Raw genomic sequence first — 14,106 nt, 5'->3', positions numbered from 1 at the left:
CATGTGTAAATAAGTGTATTTATTTATGATTAAAGGTATTCTTTTATGAAAAAATGATAATTTTTACACCCCTTTTATTTTCCGTTAATTAAAAGAAAGGAAGTGGGTTACTTGTAAATTGATATGTATTCATTTGTGATTGTAGTACTATTAGCTTTTTGAAAAAAAAAAAAAAAAAAAAAAAAACGTTTATGAATACAAATGTATTGATTTGGGGTTGGATTTCTATTAATTTTTTTGAAAAAAAAAATAGTGAAATATGAGAAAAAAATTTAAGAAAAAAAGTTAAATTTTTTTACTTTTAATTTTTTTTTTGATAATTTTTTTTAATATTTCATTAATTAGAAAAATAAAAAATCAAATATCTTCTTCTTTTTTGGTAATTGATCATAAATTTAAGGGAATTTGATTGATTTTATTTTATTTTAATTTAATCAAAATATGCAATTACTTATATGCCCTTATATATTGATTGGTCCAAAATTGTTCTCGCGTTCTCAACCTTTTAGGTATTCTCATTTGATCCTTTCCAAATACATATATATATATATATATATATATATATATATATATATATATATATATATATATATATATATATATATATATATATATATATATATTATAATGCTAAGAACCATTTTAACCTTAGAATATCTTTTCATATACATATGTATATAGCTATGTATATAGTATGCATATATAGATAGTATACGTTATATGTAGGGGTGAAATTGGTACGGTACCGAGTTTTTTTTCTTCAAACCGTGTACCGTACCAAATATAGTTGGTATAAGATTTTAGCTACCAGTACCGTACCATGTATATACTTGGTACCAATTAATTTGGCTACCAACAAATTTTGTTGGTACATATTGGTATTTGGTATATACCAAAATTTTTAACTAATATGTACTATACATGAATATAAGTTGAATTTGTGGACATTTGGTCGTTACTTCACTTGCTTCTGGTAGTAATTTTTTTTTGGAAGCCACTAAAAGGATTAAAAGATGTTCACCCCTAGCAAGTTGCTAGAGTAAACAAATGGAAACAGTAGAAGGAATGAGAAGTTAGTATTCATTTTTAAGTTTTAGTGTATGTATCACCAATCTCGTGCGCATCAAAAAATAAGTATCAAGAAATTTTCCGGTCAATGTATTAGTTTAGTAATTCTAAGACTTGTTAGTTATTATTCTAATTAAAACATGAAGATATGAGAACTCATATTTCTTTGTATTTATGAATTGATATATATATATATATATATATATATATATATATATATATATATATATATATATATATATATATTAAAATTTCTTGGTACGGTACAACCGTGGTATTCAAAATTTCATACCGTTACCGTACTAAGACTACTTAATTGGCATGGTATTACCAGCCAAACATATTGGCTACCGATATAATTGGTTCGGTTGGTAACATGTTGGTTAGTTCTCTGTGGTACATATTTTCCGGCCCTAGTTATATATATATGACAATAAAACTACATATGTGTAGTTTTTTTAAATGCGTATATGCTTAAAATTTATGAATATGAATTAAAACTTTTTTTTTTCATTTTTTGTTTAAATATTAATTTAGTTGTATATAATTTTTTTTTTCTCAAAATTGAAAATTATAAATAGTTTATGCGCCTTAATCTAACCAGATAATGATTTTTGGTATTTTTCTTATAGAAAAATCTTGTGTAGAAAAACAATCGCATTTTAAAATGGTTCATAGCGTTATTAAGTTATCATTTGAATATATATATATATATATATATATATATATATATATATATATATATATATATATATATATATATATATATATATAAGTATATTCATATATAAACATATAAGTATATTAATAGAGGAATAAGTATGTGTCAATTCTCAAGTGATTATTTATATAAGAATATAAAGTTAGTGGTGGAGGCGGTGACTGTAGTTGGGGTAGCGGTAGCGGTGGCTGTGGGCATTGGTGGTGATTTCCTTATGACTATTTATATTGACGGTCTTGGCCAGTATATGTCACCAGTGGAGTATTGTGTCATCCCCAAGTATCACGTTATGATACCTTTATTTCCTGCTGACGAGACTTGCTCTGTTTGTCATAAGGAATGTTTTGACTCCTTTGGGGAGCATGCAGTTCATTGTAAAGAGCTCATGGGTTTCAAGTACCGACACGATTTGGTTAAGGATGTTTTTTTTCGATATATTAAGGCGCGCTGGGGTTTCCGCCAAGAAAGAGGCACGTGTGAATTTTTTGACTGACCCATTGGAAGGAAGATCAACACTTAGACCAGCTGATGTTTTAGTATTTGGATGAGATGGAGGAAAACATGCATGTGTGGATCTAACATGGGTTTCCCCTCTTGTGGGTATGGGGAGTGGTGTTTTCACAGTGGGGCAAGCTGCTTTAAAAGCTGCATCAAGCAAACTGGCAAAACATGAGAAAGCGTGTATGGAAAATCAACACACGTTTATACCCTTTGCATTTGATACTTTTGGTTTTGTTGCGCCAGAAGTTGTGGAACTACACAATAGAGTCCAACGGGTCATGCATAGTAATTTTATGACTCCAAGATCTATAGATATTTTTAAAAGAATTAGGGTGTAACACCCAGAATCAGAAAGACTAAGAAAAGAAAAGAAAAGCCCTTAGTCATGAGTCAACTCGTCGAGTCCAGGGAGGAACTCGACGAGCCGGAGCGGGATCCGGGGCATAGAGTAAGTGACCGACTCGGCAAGTCAGCAAGTGGACTCGGCAAGTCTGGTCTAGACGAGAAAAACCCTAATCCTGGGGGTTGTACCCTATTTAAAGAACATTACATCCCTTCCCCAGCCTCTTTACTCCCCTTTTGAGATCCAGAAACCCTAAATCGTGAGTGAGAGTCCTTGGAAGCAATTTGGAGCTTAGATAAGGGGGTTTTGTGAAGAGATATTGAAGATCAAGAAGCTTGGAGCAAGGGGCTTTGTAGAGAGTTGGATTATTCTTCAATGGGAGGTCATCCTTGAGGTAATAAGTTGTTGCTTTGGCTTTATTGCAATTAGATCTATTCTTGAATGAGATTTTGGGGCTATTTTGGTAAGATTGAGATCTATTTCAAGTTTGGAGCTTAGATCTGAGGTTGCTACTTCAGATCTAGGGTTGTGAGGGTCCAAAATGTCTTAAAGCAGCAGTTAATGAGTTATTGGTGAAGCCCCTTTGTCTTAAACCCTAGACCTAGAGTGTTTTGGGCCTTTAGCTCCTTGGTTTCACGTAAAGTTTGCAACTTTACGTGGGGGATAGACTGTAGAAGAGTGGATCTATGGATTGGAGCCCCTGCATGGCTCGAAAAGCCACTGTATGGATTGGGAGCTGAAGAGACTCGGCGAGTCACATGGGTGTACTCGACGAGTTTTATGAACATGAGTGTGGACTCTACGAGTTTGAAGAACAACTCGGCGAGTTTGTTGAAGATTGCCTTGGACTCGGCGAGTCTGGTCGCTGAACCTCAACCTTTTCTAGTTAAGACGCAGATCAGTGAGTTGAGTGGTGACTTAGTGAGTTGGCTAGGATGGGACTCAGAGATCGTTGAACTCGACGAGTCGTGGGGTGACTCAGTGAGTTGAGTTGTATTTTGAGAGTTTCTGAGTTGAAAAACTCGGCGAGTCTATTAGTTGACTCGGCGAGTCGAGTCAACTCGAAGGTTGACTTTGACCAAGACTTTGACTTTGACCAGAGTTGACTTAGTTTGACTTTTAGAGTTCAGTTTGGAACTAAGTGTTATATTGATAATAGTAGCTCGGGGAGCTAAGGAGCAGCGGTTCAGAGAGTTGTCGGACAACAGCCACAGGGTTATCAACAAAGTTCAACAGTGTAGGTGTAACAACCCATTTTTCGCATCCAAAAATTTCATTTTTATAAATTACTTTAATTAAAACGTTCGTAGGAAAACATTGTCAAATCATAACATTTCATAAAACGGTGTATAATGTCTGAAAATCCAAATCATGAAATAGTGATAATATCAGAGTACAATCCCAAGGGAAACTCATAAAGCGGAATCTGAGGTGTGTGTATGATGTGCAGCTACTGCGTCGGCTCCTTCCCCTTCGCTGAAGAGGTACCTGAAACAAAACTGAAAACTGTAAGCACGAAGCTTAGTAAGTTCCCCCACAGTACCACATACCATACAATATACTGTCAGGCAATTCTGGGGCGCCGGACATACCCAGGTCAAACCATTCCGGGGTGTTTGACGTACCCAGGTCAAGCCATTCTGGAGTGCTTGACGTACCCGTCGGTCTATTTCAGCCGACTACCGGGGACTATTTCACCCCTACTGCTACCACATAAACACATAGCATAACATAATGTACCATCAGAAAATTCTGGGGTGTCTGACTTACCCAGGTCAAACCATTCTGAGGTGTTTGACGTACCCAGGTCAAGCCATGCTGGGGTGCTTGACGTACCCGTCGGTCTATTTCACCCGACTACTGGGGACTATTTCACCCCTACTGCTACTACCACATAAACACATATCATGAAAGCACATAAACATAACAGGTAGCAACAAATCTAGATGAATATCACAAAGACAGTCATCTAACATACAACTCCTACTAGTGGGCCGACATTATGGCTGTAGACCCACCGCTACTGGAAGGTAACTCACCTCGTAAGGCTTACTGCTGAAAAACTGCTCGGCAACTGACTGACTGTTGCTCTAGTAACCCTCCAGCTATAATCCCACAAAACACCCAGTTAGAATATTATATCTACTCTTAGGGTAAAATGACTATTTTACACCTACCCAAGTCCAAGTCAAAGTCAACTTCCAGTTGACCCGACTCGTCGAGTTGGGCCGCCAACTCTTCGAGTCCCTATCTCTTTACCCGTCCTTATCCACGACTCTACTCGTCGATTTCAGCAACGACTCAACGAGTTCTCCCTTCTTTATGAACGTCGAATGAATCTTCATCCGACTCACCGAGTCGGATGAACAACTCATCGAGTTCACCTTCATCTGATAAACAAGTCCTGACCTTGACTCGCCGAGTTGTATGAACAACTCGTCGAGTTCATCTTCAACTGAAGGAGATTGCCTTGGACTCGCCAAGTCCGTTCTTGCACTCGTCGAGTCCCATAAACTCTAGATCTAAGGCTAATTCCAATACGTTGGGTCACTCCCTTGGACCCTCTAAAAACCCTTCTAGAGCTCGACTGGGTTCCTTCAAACCTTAACAGAAAAGGGGAGTTTTGCCTCGGACTCGCCGAGTCCCAAGAACGACTCGTTGAGTCGGGCATGTCCAAGTCTCCTTTCTCGATTTCCAGCGTATAACTCTTGACCAAAAGGTAGATCTAAACTCCTTCAATCGCTCTAGCACGTAAAGTTACAAACTTTATGTGCATGCATGGGACTTTGAGCTCAAAAGGTCATAAAATAAGCTCTTATGATGCATGGGGCCTTAGATGGGTGCAAAAGCAACCCCTAAATGCCTTGTGACTCCCTTAATGGCTTGATTCTAGAGTCTCAATCCCAACCATGCTTGTAATCATGATTGGTCACCAAAAATGGCTTATAAATGCCCTAAATCTCCCTAAAAAGGGATCTAACAAATGAAAGAGCAAGGTTTCAGCTTTATACCTCCAATGAACTGTGGAAGATGCACAAACTCGGGTTCCCTTGGTCTTCAGTTGTTTCCTCAAGCCTTTCCCTTCCTCCTTATGGTCACAACTAGCAAGATCCACCAAAAATGTCTTAGTTCTTCTCAAAAGACGACTAGGGTTTGCTTAAGGGGAGTTCTGGAAGCATTGGGGACGAAAGGGAGGCTGAACAAGTGGTTTAAATAGGGTGCAAACCCTCATCTAGGGTTTTGTCCAGACATCGCCTACTCGCCGAGTCCGGACACGGACTCGTCGAGTAGGTCATTAAACTTTTGTGTCCAACACGCTCCGACTCGACGAGTTGGACCTTAACTCGCCGAGTCCAAGGCCAAAATGCAAGATACTATAATAAAATACATACCAGGAACCAGGTGCTACAAATCTCCCCCGCTTATTTTAGACTTCGTCCTCGAAGTCTGCTGTTCGATCCTGGAAGAGTTCTGGATAATGCTCCATCATCTCATTCTACCAACTCCCACGTCTATTCTGAGCCCTTCCGATGCTGCCATTGCACCTTCACCAGCTCGATTTTCTTGTTCCTCAGATCCTTTGACTTCCGGTCGAGGATCACCACAAGTCGCTCAATGTAGTTCAGGCTGTCATCAACCTAAATATCCTCTAGGGGCACCACTGCCGATTCGTCCACCAGGCATTTCCATAGCTAGGAGACGTGGAAGGTGCTATGAATCTGACTGAGTTCGGCTGGCAGGTCCAGCCGATACGCCACATTTCCCACCCGGGCTATGACCTTGAAAGGTCCAATATACCTGGGGCCCAACTTGCCCCGCTTCCTGAATCGGATGACGCCTTTCTAAGGAGACACCTTCAGGAGAACCATATCCCCGACCTGGAACTCCAGGTCTGAACTATGCTTGTCGACATAGATTTTCCTATCGACTCTATGCAGTCTGAAGTCTGATCCTGACCTGCTAAATCCTTTCTGTCGTCTTGATCACCACATCGGTGCTCCCCATGACCCTCTTGCCAACCTCGCCCCAGCATATTAGGGTCTTGCACTTCCTCCCGTATAACATCTCAAAGGGAGGACGATCGATACTCGCGTGGTAGCAGTTGTTGTAGGAGAACCCAGCCAACGGAAGGTAAGTATCCCAACTACCTCCAAAATCTAACACACACGCCTGCAACATATCTTCCAGAGTCTAGATAGTCCGCTCGCTCTGGCCATCCGTCTGCGGATGAAAGGCGGTGCTGAAATGCAGACGAGTACCCAACTCATCGTGGAATTTCTTCCAAAACCTGGAAGTGAACCAAACATCCCTTTCAGAAATCACGGAGACCGGCACCCCGTGTCGAGCCACCACCTCTCGAATATAAATATCGGCCAGCTTCTCGGCCGATATGCTCTCATGGATCGGTATAAAATCGGCACTCTTGGTCAATCGATCCATGATGACCCATATGGAATCCACTCCCCGCGCAGTTCTGGGAAGCTTGGTGATGAAATCCATAGTAATATCTTCCCACATCCACAGGGGAATATCCAACGGCTGTATCTTGCCGTGTGGCCTCTGGTGCTCGGCCTTGACCTTCCTGCAGGTCAAGCAACGCTCCACATATCTTGCTACATCTCGCTTCATGCAGGGCCACCAATACTATGACATCCCCATTTTCACGGCCAGAAAAGACCGATTTTGTTTATGCTTTGTTTAAAAATCAGAGTAAGATTTTAAATAAAAGTGTTGCGGAATTTTCCCAAAACAAAATATGATAAAGATTTATCAAAAGCATTGCCATAGAAATATATTTCATTAAAAAGACTTGGGATGTCGTGTTCGATACATATCATAAGCATAAACAATACAGCATAGGCCTTACTACATTATTCCATATTTACAGGCCTAAAATCCCTTAATCTCTCATCCCAAGACATCACATCTACGCTCATGCGCCACTACCTGTAATACAAGAAACTGAGTGGGCCAGGCTTGGGATCCTAGTGAGCACATAGGGTTTTCAACCCGCAATAAATAAGTTTATTAACTTTATCAAACCAAACAAACCCGATTACCCGTTCCCGTTATCCTCACTTTACATCCCTAAAACATCTAACACAAGGGACCTAGTCTAAGGACTATCATCGGGATGGACACTACTGCTAATGGGATTTCTCAGTAATAAATGTCCTTAAGGCAACCATGTGGAGGATGGAGTACACCTGGTGAGCACATAGTTTAAATAAACACCTACAAGTTGCGAGCCTGCTAGTGTTCCATTGGACTGTCTAGAATAGTCTGTGGTCGTCATTTATACTCCGCTAGATGACTGGATCATCAATAACATCTATAACGAGGCCTCTTATTATTTTATTTTGTCACACAGCAACTATTACACCTACCCATGTTTTACCCAACACGTTTTGTAGATATAAAATACATATACAGTTTAAATCATTTAAAACATGTATAAAATTGTTCATCCAACATAGATAGCAAGTATACAGATAATATGCGCACACAACACATAATTTATATAAAATACTTCATATCTATGTGTAAGCTGAAAGTAACTATGCACTCACCTGAAAGGTGGTGACTCAGCACTCGGACAGTGCTTCGATACTCTCAAAACAATTTTCCTTCAATAAAACCTAGTATCAATACCACTAGGGTTTAGTCTAACGATAACCGCGACAAATTAATAGTCTGACTATTGTTACTATTATATAAGCGTTAAACGATACTTATATAACTCATAATAATAGCCCAAATAATTATTTTAAGGACCTAATAACATTACTATGATGGCGAAGGCTCGGTGGTGTGACATGGCTTCTCCTGGACCGAGCAGGGCTATGCGAACGCGGCATGTATGAGATCGGACGCTGGACGTAGCGAGGAGCGACGTGTCCGAATCCGAGGCGACCTCTGATCTGCGATGGATGGTCTAGATCACTGCCACGTCATCGATTCTTCATCGGGTCTCGCAATTTCATGCTTCAGCTTTAAAAATTCGTAACTTTCACGTACAAGCTCCGTTTTCGACGTTATTTATATCCACGCGAAGGTGGGAACATACTCTACAACTTTTGTTTAGACTCCGTCGACTAATTTTGAATTTATTTTAAAAGTTATATTATTAACAGACCAGGACACGATTGGTCCGTTAAAAATTCATAACTTTTTCATCCGACGTTTGTTTTCGTCTGTCTTTTTATTGTTATTCAACTATTACTGAGATCTTCGATTCTCGTTTAGGTTGTGTCGGCTAAAAACCGCTCGATCTAATATTCGAATTTCGGGCTGTGCACCTCTAAGCCGAAACTTCGAAAAATCATAACTTATTCATGCGAAGTCTCATTTGGGTGTTCTTTTTATTGACGCTCTCGGTATAATGTATTCTATGAATTTTGTTTAGATCACTAAGGCTAAATCTCGCTCTATCATAAATTCACTATTTACGCTTCCCGGTATCGTGCCGGTTCCGTCGCGAAACTTCGATGGGTCATAACTTCTTCGTTATAACTCGGATTTCGGCGTTCTTTATATCCCTGGAACCTTGTTTCGACCACTACAACTTTATGGAAAGATATCAGGCTTATCTTACACTTTAATTTTGACGCTTATTTTTATCCTTTATTAATTATATCTTTATAATTAAGTAATAAGCACACAAATACATAATTCATATAGAATTCCAATATTTCATCTTTATTAATTCAAAAAGATTTACAATAGTTGACCTAGACTATTACATTGTCTAAAAATGCTTAGCCTCGAAATCCGGGCGTTACAAATAATCAAGATGAAGATCCCTATACATCTTCGTCGCCCCGGGATGAATGGAGAATCGGGATTTGTGCGCCTCCTCCATCAGAACCTGGCACATGCCTCCGAGGTATGGAACCCACACTCTGCGGTGTAGTGTCAATAACCCTCTGTTGTCATAGTCGAAGGAGGAAACCTGTCCCATTATACGCTCACTCTTCTGATGATCCTCCTTCATAGCCTCCTGCTGGGCCTCTCGGATCTGCTCCAATAATGGGGTCACTACTGTCATCTGCATGAAAATATCTCTGATCGGTGCTGCCTTGCGGCTAATCGCATCGGCCACCACATTGGCCTTCCCCGGGTGGTAAAGGATCTCACAATCATAATCCTTCACCACGTCCAACCACCAACGCTGCCTCATGTTCAGATTCGACTGATCCATGAGATACCTCAGGCTCTTGTGGTTCGCGTAAATGGTACAATGAACCCCATAGAGGTAATGACGCCAAATCTTGAGGGCAAAAACAACAGCCCCCAATTCCAAATCATGCGTCGGATAATTCGCCTCGTGAGGCTTCAGCTGCCTCGAAGCGTAAGCAATAATGTGACCTCTCTGCATCAAAACCGTGCCCAAACCCGCAATAGACGTGTCACAGTATACCAAAAAATCCTCTATGCCCTCAGGAAGGGATAGGATCGGCGCCTCACACAATCTCTTTCTCAGAGTCTCGAATGCGGCCTGCTGCTCGGGTCCCCAACAGAAAACTATGTCCTTCTTCGTAAGCCGAGTCAAGGGCACGACTATCTTGTAGAAATCCTGGATGAATCTCCGATAGTAGCCAGCTAATCCCAGGAAACTCCGAATCTCAGATTGAGACTTCGGAACCTCCCATCTCATCACGGCCTCCAACTTGGCCGGGTCGACCAGAATCCCGTTCTGATTCACAAGGTGCCCAAGAAACTGCACCTCGCGCAACCAGAACTCACACTTGGAGAACTTCGCGTACAAGCTCTCCTCCTCAGAGTATCCATAACCTCTAGCAAGTGATCCGCATGTTGCTCCTACGTCTTGGAGTAAACCAAGATATCATCAATAAATACTATCACGGACCGATCCAGCATCGGCCTACATACGCGGTTCATGAGATCCTTGAACGTGGCAGGAGCATTGGTGAGTCTGAAAGGCATCACCACGAACTCATAATGGCCATAGCGAGTCCGAAACGCATTCTTCTGCACATCCTCCTCTTTGAACCTCATCTGATGGTATCCCGAGCGCATATCAATCTTGGAAAACCAAGATGCTCCCTGAAGCTGGTCAAAAAGGTCGTCAATCCTCAGTAGTGGGTAACGGTTCTTCACCGTTACCTTGTTCAACTCCCGGTAGTCTATGCACATACGATGTGACCCGTCCTTCTTCTTGACAAACAGAATCGGGGCTCCCCAAGGCGAACTACTCGGCCTGATAAATCCTTTGTCTAGCAGATCCTGTAGCCGCGTAGAAAACTCCTGCATCTCGGGAGGAGCCAATCGATATGGTGCCTTGGCTATCGGAGCCGCACCAGGGACTAGGTCGATCCTGAACTCCACTTGTCGCTCTAGAGGTATCCCAGGAAGCTCCTCTGGGAACACATCTGCATAGTCTCGCACCACCGGAACGCCACTCACCGTCGCCTCACCCGCCTCCCGGGTATCCATTACATAGGCGACATATCCTACGCAACCCTGCTGAAGGTAATGCCTGGCCCTCGCTGAGGTAATAAGTTGTTGCTTTGGCTTTATTGCAATTAGATCCATTCTTGAATGAGATTTTGGGACTATTTTGGTAAGATTAAGATCTATTTCGGGTTTGGGGCTTAGATCTGAGGTTGCTACTTCAGATCTAGGGTTGTGAGGGTCCAGAATGTCTTAAAGCAGCAGTCAATGAGTTATTGGTGAAGCCCCTTTGTCTTAAACCATAGCCCTAGAGTGTTTTGGGCCTTTAGCTCCTTGGTTTCACGTAAAGTTTGCAACTTTACGTGGGGGATATACTGTAGAAGAGTGGATCTATGGATTGGAGCCCCCGCATGGCTCGAAAAGCCACTGTATGGATTGGGAGCTGAAGAGACTCGGCGAGTCACATGGCTGTACTCGGCGAGTTTTATGAACATGAGCGTGGACTCGGTGAGTTGGAAGAACAACTCGACGAGTTTGTTGAAGATTGCCTTGGAATCGACGAGTCTGTTCTTGGACTCGGCGAGTCTGGTGGCAGAACCTCAACCTTTTCTGGTTAAGACGCAGATCAGCGAGTTGAGTGGTGACTCAGTGAGTTGGCTAGGATGGGACTCAAAGATCGTTGAACTCGACGAGTCTTGGGGTGACTCGGTGAGTTGAGTCATATTTTGAGAGTTTCTGAGTTTAAGAACTCGGCGAGTCTATGAGTTGACTTGGCGAGTCGAGTCAACTGTAAGGTTGAATTTGACTTTGACCAGAGTTGAATTAGTTTGACTTCTAGAGTTCAGATTGGAACTAATTGTTATATTGATAATAGTAGCTCGGGGAGCTTGTGGAGCAGCGGTTCAGAGAGTTATCGGACAGCAGCCACAGGGTTATCAGCAAAGTTTAGCAGTGCAGGCGAGTTTCTCTTTGTGTGAATGGGTCTACGGCCACAATGCCGCCCATGTAGTTATGAGTAGGAAGACCCGGGGGTTAGCCCTAGGCACAATATGCTAGTATGACATTCGGGACTAAGGTCCAATGTTAGCAGGCGGGTGCCTAAGGAATGGTGTGTATGATAGTTATACTTGTTGTCTGTGTGATGTATGTGCCTGGTAGGGAGGTAAGCGTGGGCGAGGTCCCGTATCTCACCAATAGCAGAGTTGTGGATGGTGTTCCATACCTCATTAGCAGTGGAGCAGGGGTGAGGCCCAAGTAAGGAATAGAGTGAGTGTGGTCTGGGCCCGTATCTCACTGTTAGTAGGAGCGTGGACGGGGTTCCATGATTCATCAGTAGTAGGACAGGGGCGAGGCCTAAGATAGGCGAGGCCTTACTACAGTAATACAGTAGAGTATCTTAGTTATGTGTTGTGATATGATTGTATGCTACTATATGTTAGCGGGCGGGGCCCAGAGACAGGCTGGGCCTAAGGAAAACAAATCTGTACGCCGAGCGGGGCTCGAAGCCAGGCGGGGCCTGGTGATGGACAGGGTCTGATAGCGGGCGAGGCCCAATGCAGCTGGCGGCAGCCCAATATGTGGTTATATGCTCAGTGTTATGTATGACATGTATGGATTAGTAGATATATATGGTATGCGGTAGGATGGGGAACTCACTAAGCTTCGTGCTTACGGTTTTCATTTTTCGTTTCAGGTATTCAGTTTTCAGAAGAGGAGCTCGGGAGGGTTACAGTGCACACACCATGACAAGTTAGCCTGGGATGTTTACTTTGATTATTAAACAAGTGTTTTGGAAATGAAACTATGATTTGTCATATAAACCCTTTTTGTATGTTTGAATGACTTAACGCTATGAATTAGTAATGTTTTTAAAAGAAATTTTTGGACTTGAAATTTGGGATGTTACATAGGGGCTGTTTGGTAGCATCTTGATGAATCATATCTAAATGATATAGATTCCTGGATGATCTAGATGCTCTTTAGGAATCTATATCTGAATGATAAAATAATTTTTGGTTAGGCAACTGAATATCTACCTCTTAATGAGGAAAATGACAATTTTAGCCCTCTAAATTATTTTCTGAATACAAAATAAAAATCATACAATATCCAATAAACCGGTTAAAACAAATTGGCTTTGGATATTCAGATTCATGTGTTTCTTCATCAACAATCTCTTTGAAGAGGACTCATTTTGTTTCTGTTTTTGGATCATTAGGCTTTCTTGCTTTTGAAACATTGACGAACCTGTTTTCTTGGTGGATATCTTCCACCATTAACAACTTCATCTTCAGCTCTTGGATCACATATCAACTAAACAAGTTGAAAAATGACCAAACACATACTTTTAGATAGAACATTTCAAGCAAACACAAACACATTTTCAAGAAAACACAAAGCAATTGTTATTTTCAGATTTCCAGAGGACAAAACCAACATCAACTGAACACATATACAGAGCAAGAAGAACAAAGCACAAAAATCGATTTTATACAAAATCGAGCAGCAAGAACACGATTGACACCAATTTCATACAAAATTGATCATCAATAACACGATTGAAGCACCAGATTCGAGAAAAAAACCATACCTAAAAACTTACCGGGGACAGGGAGGCGGAGAAGGAGGAGCGTTGTCGAAGGCAGGCAAGGGGAGGCGGCGACGGAGCGAAAAGTTGGAAGTTGTCAACGCTTAAAGAAGATGTAGAATGAGGGATGAAAGCTCGATCTCTAGAGAGAAGGAGAAGATAAAAGAGTCGGCCGCAGTTTGTTGTTAGGGCAAGGGTAGAAGATAGAAATTTTTTTATTCAGACTTCTCCTCATATCTTACCAAATCAGATCAATTTTAGCCATATCTAACCGATTAAGAGGGTACATATGCTTCAACTAAACACTCTGAATCTTAATGATCCAAATCCAACCTCTTAACGGGATCATTAAGAGGCAAAACAAACAGCTCCTTACTTTTACCATCCGAAAAGGGGTTGCGACACAGCTTATTGTTCGTTTACCCGTTACGTCTATGTAAAACTTTCTTCTTATATTTTATAACAAAAATT

Source organism: Lactuca sativa, chromosome 9 (assembly GCF_002870075.4).
Source record: "Lactuca sativa cultivar Salinas chromosome 9, Lsat_Salinas_v11, whole genome shotgun sequence".
NCBI lineage: Eukaryota > Viridiplantae > Streptophyta > Magnoliopsida > Asterales > Asteraceae > Lactuca > Lactuca sativa.
The sequence above is the reverse complement of the archived record's forward strand: the minus strand, read 5'-3'. Positions refer to the sequence as shown.